The 7,945-nt window shown below is 52.5% G+C and overlaps 1 pseudogene; it reads right to left on the reverse strand.

The window, feature by feature from the left end:
* Positions 1-1,523: 1,523 nt before the first annotated feature.
* LOC115619285 lies at positions 1,524-7,301 on the reverse strand (annotated as a pseudogene).
* Between the last annotated feature and the right edge of the window lie 644 nt (positions 7,302-7,945).

The following is a 7,945-nucleotide window of genomic DNA, read 5'->3' on the forward strand; positions in this document are numbered from 1 at the left end:
CTGTACTGGGGCTGCTTTTTCAGGGTAATTCCAGGAGAGGAGTATGAGAGATTACAGACAGCGATAGAGGCAAGAACAAGAATGAATTGCTTTGCATGCTCTCAGCTGCGAGTTGAGGGTGGAAGGTGAGAACTATTGATCACTGGTGACTTTTCATTAGTGCAAAATTTATTTTCAAGGAATAGGTGTTTGTTGTGTTCTGGAGGACTGGTGGCAGCTCTAGTCTTTTAGCAGCTAAAAGGAAACTAGCGCTGAGATGCTTTGTTTGGGGGGGGTGTTTTAATTTGGAGCAGTCTTTTGGGATAGATTGTGAGGGTCGCTGTTGAAATGGGATAAATGCTGTTTAGATACAAGGAAAAACGCAGCAGCAGATAAACTTGTGGAAGTGTACTTGTAAAATTCTCTACTCGAGTTTGGGGCTCTGAGGGGTTACGCAAGAGGGAGCAGCTTTTCCTTTCTTACAGTCTGTATAGGTATGTAAATAGGCAGTGCCTGTATATTCTAGGATTATATATATGTATATAGAGGAATCATATCTATTATATGTAAGTAATTAGTAGACATGTGCATAGAATACTGTTATATTTACATTTTTATAAACCTGAAATAATATTACTTTTCCTTAGTATGAGGTCATTTACCAAGGATTTTGTAGTAACTCATTAATAGTTGTCTAAATGCCTTTCAGTACTGTACGTGCGGTGCTGTTGGTAGTATTGCTCCAGAAGCTTGCTCTGCTTGTGAACGTTACTAATACCTGTGGGTTGAAACCAGCTGTACACTTTTGTACTTTTTTTTTTTTTTTTATTAATTTCAGCTGGGGGGGTCGCAAAGCAGTAGAACTGATGGCCCTGGGCAGAGCTGCCCGCTGGATGGGCTGAGGAGATGCGGCAGCAGTATGAGCTTTCTGCATCCATGTGTTCTCCTGCCAGCTTTCCATGGGTGACTCCTGACTTCGGGACCTTTTCCCATTCTCAGTCTCCCGCAGCTTGTGCAGATAGGGAATGGCAGTGGCCGTGTTGCTCTTGAGGAGCTGGGCTGACACCAGCAGCTTTCTCCTGGTGGGTTATTAGTTGTTGTTGCATAGCAAAGGATCCCAGCTGTGGCTCAGCTGGGTTGTGTTTGGATCTGGAAGGTGAAGCTTTATCTGTCACTCCTCTTTCTTCTCATAAAGGCAGGCATCTTTATTTTTCTTTATTTTAATCTGACATTGTACTGCAACAGTCCATATCTAGAAAACTCCTTGAAAGCTGGTGAGAGCTTTTCTTGGTTTTTAGGCATTAGGGACCCTGCCGTGCACTGATCTTTTACTTAAATTGTGTGAGGAACTAAACTTTCTCAAAGAAATCCACATCGTAAAGTCACTGGTGTGTATTTTGTCCACCATGACTCTTGATGACAAATCGGGTGCAGTTTGACACAAGGTTGTTCGATGGACACAATGTTGTCCTGGTACAGGCTCCATCCAAGCACCTGTGCCAAACCAAAAGCAAATGTACTTATTTCCTCTCTTTGAGCCATCAGTTTGCAGGTCTGATCTCTGCTGTTCCCAGAGAGCTGTAGCTTTTGCTGTTACAGTTCATGAAATTGCCTCATAATATTCAAGTGTATTGGGAGAAGGGTGAGGAATCCCAGGATTTCCCTTCTTGCTATGGGACACTTCACTGATGCTCTCTGTGTGGTTCAGACTCCAAATCTCCACCACCCAGCAGCAGCCCACTGAAATATTCCAGTTGTGTGCGTTTGCTCCAGGACTCAGATGAGCCAAGGGCCCTGTGTTGGTTTCGTGTAGATGTCCTTCACTTCTCTGTGGTCCCTGGAGCTCCCCCTCTGTGAGCCGGGGTTGGTCTGGCCTGAGTATCCCTTGTTCAGGAGCATGGCTGGCTGGAATAATGGTGCTTGGGGGAAGCTCCCTTTTGGAGTGGTGTTGCAGAACTGGGCCCACATTCCAGTATCCTGCTTAGTAGACCACAGTATTCTTGAAGCCTTTTTATTCTGGACACAATTTGAAATACTTACATTTGAGCTCATTATTAAGGAGTAAGCTCCAACAAACCTTGAGAGCAGAGCTTTTTACTTCTGTCATTAGCTGCATCTTTGAGTGGCTTACCCACCTTTCTGCCATGTGTTCCTAGGGCACCAGTCAACTGCTGAGCTGCCTCTTCTGCTGTCCTGGCATATGAAAGTAGCACCAGATATTCCTTTGTGCATTTCTGTGTATATGGCTTTTGTAGTTGGGGGTTTTCCAAGCACTGATACCTGGTGTTTTCAGTTTGTTCTGTAAGAGGATATTTTATTTGCATCTATGGTTTTAGCTATCCTGTGATAATTTGTTAAATATTAAAAAAACAAAAATATTTTGCTTCTATTGGGACATTTGTATACTTGCAACTATATTTCTGTAAACAGCTGCAGTCAAGAATAAAACAATGCAAGTTTTCATTTTGCAGTGTAAAGTCTTGTTGTGTTTTTTTCCAAGGGCATCTCCTCTCTGCTGGGAGAAAATGCTGTTCCTCAGTATGGAATCGACCCACCTGGGAACCATATGGAGCTGGGGTCAGGAAGAACTGGAATGGCAGGAGCCGGTGCTGGCCGAGTGTCCCGTTGGAGCTGCTGTGTGAGTAAAGGCACCATGTCACACCTGTGCTTGTAAAAAAATACTGCAGTGTTTCTTCTTCACTTCATTGAGTCCAAAGTAACCTTCATGGTGCATCACCCCAACCCCAGCCTGCAAATGACAATGTTCTGGGGACTTCCTTTCAGTCAGTCCAAAGCAGAATTCCATCTGTGAGGGCCCTGGGGGCAATGCAGACCGGCTCCTCCAACCAAGGGAGGTGATGCCAGAAATCTTAGGCCCAGGTGATGGGAGTTACTGCCTTGCTTGCAGTCTCCCTTTATCTGCACCTTTGGTGCATTTACGCTAATGTGCTAAAAACACCCCAGGGTTGCTGAGGCTCAGTGTGTGTCCCCCTTCCTGCTGCCCCCCCTGCAGGGACAGTGACCTCCAGCAGGACCATGGGAGCCAGCAGCCAGTATCTGTCATTTTAAAAAAGTGACAACTACAGTTATCCCCCAGAGCTGGGCAGAACACTTTACTGCCAAAGATTTAAGCAGATTTATCCAAAAGGCTTTTCCTAGTCCATACCACTACCCCAGTGCCTCCCCTTTCAGCCCTGTGCCTACTGCCAGGGTCAGACATGACTGTGCCATAGCAGGGCAAATGCAACCCCCCCTGCTGCTAGCATCTGCCCTTCTGGAGCTGTTGACCCTGCTGCAGGCACTTGTTATCCACTGCCCATTAGTGCCACAGGACAAAAGAAAACACCCTGAGAAACCCTGCCTGCCTCCCCAGCCTCCTCTTCCTCTCGAGGCTCAGAGGAAGGCATATGCTGGCCTCTGAGCCCAGCCCAGACAGCCACAGACACAAGACCGAGCCACAGTGCTGTGGGTTTTGGTGTTTATTAGCGACACAGCCATGGCCTGGGGCATCCTGGGGGCCGAGCAAGGAAGCCACTACCTTGCCCGGTTTCTGGCAGGCCATCCTGGGTTGGAGCCTCCCTAACAACTATCATCCCCCTGTCATGGCTGCTCTTTGGGTATCAGAGGAGCATGGAAGGAAAGGCCCAGCCCCTGCCCCTTCCTGGAGCCATCGGGCAGCAACATGCAACACCCAGGCAGATGGTCCTTCCCTTGCAGCAGCAGCTGCAAGGACCCCTCCTGCCCTTCACCTCCTCTTCACAAACTTCTTTGTCACAGCATTTGGGTTCAGGCACCTCCTGCCTGCACCCAGGGCCACATCCTGGATTTGGAGGTTGGCTGTGCACCTATAGATGTCATTCTCTGCAAAGGGTGAGACCCTGGCCGTGTAAATCAGGGTCGAAGACATTGGTCTTCTGCCTGGCCTTGTGGGACAGGCACTGCTATGGGAAGGGCTGGTTTTCCACCAGGTGAGGGTTGTTGGCATGCTTCCTTCCTCGCAAGGCTGGCAGCAGGTACTGCCAAGAGAGAAGCAGTCATTAAACTCGCTTCAGGGGCAACTTGTCACCTTCAGGGACTTAAAGGTGACTACAGGCCTCTAGAGAAGAACTGAGCAAATGAAGCCCAAAAGCCATAGGGTTGGGTGGAACAGCTGGAGGATGATCATGGCTTCACTTTGACTCCTGCTGGCTGATGGTTCCCTCCAACTCCCCTGGCCACAGGCCAGACTCTTGTCCCAGCAGCAGCACCCAGCACAGGATGTACACTCACCCTGAGCCATCAGGGGTTCAGCACCTTGGGGTTGCAGAAGTGCATGTGGAGGCTCCCATCATCACTGATGCTCACTGCAACCTTCTTCAGGGTCTTGTTACCGCAGCAGGGACAGAAAACCTTAGTCATGTCTAAAGTGGTCCTGCAAGACAGGGACAGAAGGGGAGGTTTAGTGCTCCCCAGGCCATGGAATACGGGATCACCTACCCAGCCCCAGCAAGCACCACGCTGAGGGCAGCATCACTCTGCACACTCATGCTCACCTGAAGCAGCCGTGGCAGTGCAGGATGTAGCTCCTGGCCTGGCAGATCAGCATGCCGTTCACTGCCAGCACATGGAGGCCAAGCTGCAGCAGCATGTTCTGCAACAAGGAGGGAGAAACCAGGATCCTGTGAGCTGGGACTGCTGGGAGCTTTCACTGGGGTCTGCCAGCCCAGGCAAGAGAGAGGCCAACAGGAGCTACACCAATGGGCTTTGTACAGGAGCCTCCGCCACAGAAAGAACGGGCTGGGTTTAAGATAAAAGAGGCTGTCGCAAAGCCATGCTCAGCCTGTCCGGGGACTCCTCTGTCTCTGTGTGCTGGTTTAACCAGCCCAGAGGTTCAAATAGTTTGAGAATCCACCAGCCCCCCATATGCCTGAGGCTGAAGCCATCCCATGCAAGAGAGTGACTGGCACCTACCTGCATGATGAAGTCCATGGTGACGCAGCTGACCTGGATGCCGTCAGGAGCAGTGTCACAGTGCCTCATGTCCTGATGGACCTGCTTGGGGTTGCTGGGTGTTATCCACCTCTCATCATCACTCTCCTCCTTGTCCTCCTAATCAGCCCTGGCCTCATGCTCAGAGCTCTGATGCTCCTCAGTAGTCTCTGGGCTAACAGAGATGGCTTGAGCTTTCTGGGGTGGAGGAGACAATCATCAGTGATGGCACATGCAGTGGAAGTCAGAAACACCAGCCAGACACCAGGGGTGGCACAGCCAGCAAGGAGAGGAGGCACTGGGTCTCATCATCAGCTCCTGCAGCTCCTCCTCGATGCTGGACAGGGGGGCTCACCAGTACAGGAAGGAGCTGAACTCATTGCTCTCAAGGGCTGGGCTGATGCTGGCCCTTCCCTGGGTGCTTGTGCTGTGGGGGGACACAGGACAGGGGCCCTTTGCCCACTGCTGCCCAGGGACTCTGCAGGGCTGCATCCCCATCCCCAGTGCCTTACCTTGGAGCACCGCAGCCCTGTCCCTTACCTTGGAGGGCAGGTAGAAGCCAGTGAGGTGTAGGGGGGCCTTGGGGTGCCACAGGGCAGAGCTAAGCCACACCTGGGGAGGGACCAGGGGGTTGGAGGAGCACTCTGGGGATGGGGCCCCATCCCTGGGGAAGATACACAGACCCACCTTGTCCTGGGGCTCCCAGCATCCCAGCAGAGGCAGCCGGGGCCATTGGTCTCAGCCTGCAGCTGGCAGGTGAGGGCAAGAACCTGCAAGTTGGTGGCTGAGAGGCTGGGGTAGTCCCCAGTATTCTTGGAGAAGTCAGTCACTGGAAGGGAAGGGGGAGGGGGGGGAAGGGGAGAGGAAGGCGAAGAAGGAAAGGGAGCAGTTGGTCTGGGTAGTGGAGAGCCGGGCCCTCCTGTAGGCTTAAGTTGCAGGTTTAATCTAACATATCAAATACAATAATGTGTATGAGTTTAAACTAATGTAGTAAAATAAAGCAAGTTGTTCTAATTTGCTGACATGTAGGGAGTAAGGAATGTCTGGCTGATGGGGGAAGGAACATCATGGGACTGATAACAAATAAGGAGACAGTAAGTAAGACCAAGGATGCCAGCCTTCAAGATAGCAGAGTGGTGCCCAATGTGGAGCAAGACTGGAACAGAATGGAAGCAAGGACATACCAACTGCTAACTCAGCACTAGGACCTTGCGAGCATGCGCAGGCACTGTGAGGAAGACTGTCAGTGACCACCAGAGACCCCCACTCAGCAAGAAAGCACGTGTAATTAGAATGCAAATATTATAATTAGTTCCTGGGAAAGCTGTAAATATGCATGAGTATGCTAAATATATATTCGCTATCGGCAAGTAACGGGTGCGCTCACCTTTGTGAAACTATTCGTGTGTGCGCCCAGCACTGCAATAAAGAATGCTGCTTTCTAAAACTCCAAATTGAGTCTTAGAGAATTTCTCCGACCATCTTTTACGGTAACACCCCGAGGCGCAGTGCCTGGGCCGTGCCGCAGAGCTCCGCAGGACCGCCCCGGTACTTAATAAGGAGCAGGAGGTCGGGCCGCGGGCGTCGGAGGCGCAGCTCGTAGGGCAGTGCGGCCAAGCGGTGGCACGTCGGCCGGTCCCGGATCTCGGCCAGCACCTCGAGCACGATGTACAAATTCTGGGCGATGTCTTGTGGGCAGCACCGTCAGCATAGGCTGGGTCTCCCGGTGCTCCCCAGTACCTGCAGCGGGGCAGCGCTCAGGAACGCGCTAGTGTCAACCACAATGTGCGCTCCGCGCGCCCCGTAACCCCACCATGTGGCACGTCGGGAGCTGTAGTCCCGCGCAGTGTATGCCGGGAGCGGCAACATCCACCATCTACATGATCGCTTCCGGGCGGTGCGGTCAGGTGACCGATTTATGTCACATGACGGCGGATGCTGGAACCGGAAGTGGAGTGGTTGTCGGTAACTTGGCCGGCGGACGGGACGGGACGGGACGTTCTTGTCCGGTGGTTAGGGCCTGGTGGGGCGTCCTTAGGAGCCGTTGGGCTGTGGGCTCTGGGCTCTGTTCCGGTACTGGCCTGGTGAGGTGAGGCTCAACCCGGGGCGGTGGGTTCCGCGGATTTGGCTTCCCTGGTTGCCGCCTCTCCTTCGCGGTGCTCCTGGGCGGTGGGCGCGGCCTGGCCGTGGCCGGTGCGCGCTGTCCCCTCATGCCTTCCCCAGTGGCCGTCGCTGCTTGCCCCGGTTGTGTGTGGGGCAAACCTGTTCTGGAGCAGGACCCAGCCGGGCCCCGGGACTGTTGTCCCCGCTTTGCGGCTCTGCGGACAGCCCTTGTGCTCGCAGGGAGGTTGCATGGCTGCCTGCTGTTCCGGGTGGCAAGGCTGGGCTGCCGGTAGTGGGAACCTCATGCAGGGGAAGCTAGGGAGGGGCGGCCTTGTCCTTCGAAAGAGAGAAACCTGGGGCCATAAGGGAGCACCCTGGGCTCAGGCTGGCTCGGGAAGGGTGGAAAGCTGTGCCCTGAGCATGGAGGGGTCCTCTGGAGGTTGAGAGGTATTTAACGTGATCAGGGACATCAAAGTAAGCGTCAGATAAATGAGGCAAAGAGAAAATGGGAAGAAGAGTCAAGATTTGAAAGAAAAAAGGATAGACACAGCCCAAGTGGGACGGGTCTCTGTTGGCTTCTTATGTAGGAGGGTGTGGTGAGGAAAGCAGTGGCTGGCTCTTGGGGGCATTGCATGTCACAAGATGCTCAGGCAGGTCTGCAGGTGTGTCACAGCTCTGGTCTGTGCCAGATCAGAGTCCTCACTGTGGGCCCTTGCCCCTTAGCACAATACCTGAGGTGAGGTTGTTAATGGTGGCATGAGAAAGGCTCCAAAGGACAAGTTTTGCTGTTGGGCTGGTCACAGGCTGGTGCGGAAGGTGCAGCTTAGGAGGGGCACGTGCGCCTGGCTGTGTTCTGTGGGCCTTCTTAATGGCACTAATGAAGTAAGTGGTGATG

The sequence above is a fragment of the Strigops habroptila genome, chromosome W (genome assembly GCF_004027225.2).
Source record: "Strigops habroptila isolate Jane chromosome W, bStrHab1.2.pri, whole genome shotgun sequence".
Classification (NCBI taxonomy): Eukaryota; Metazoa; Chordata; class Aves; order Psittaciformes; family Psittacidae; genus Strigops; species Strigops habroptila.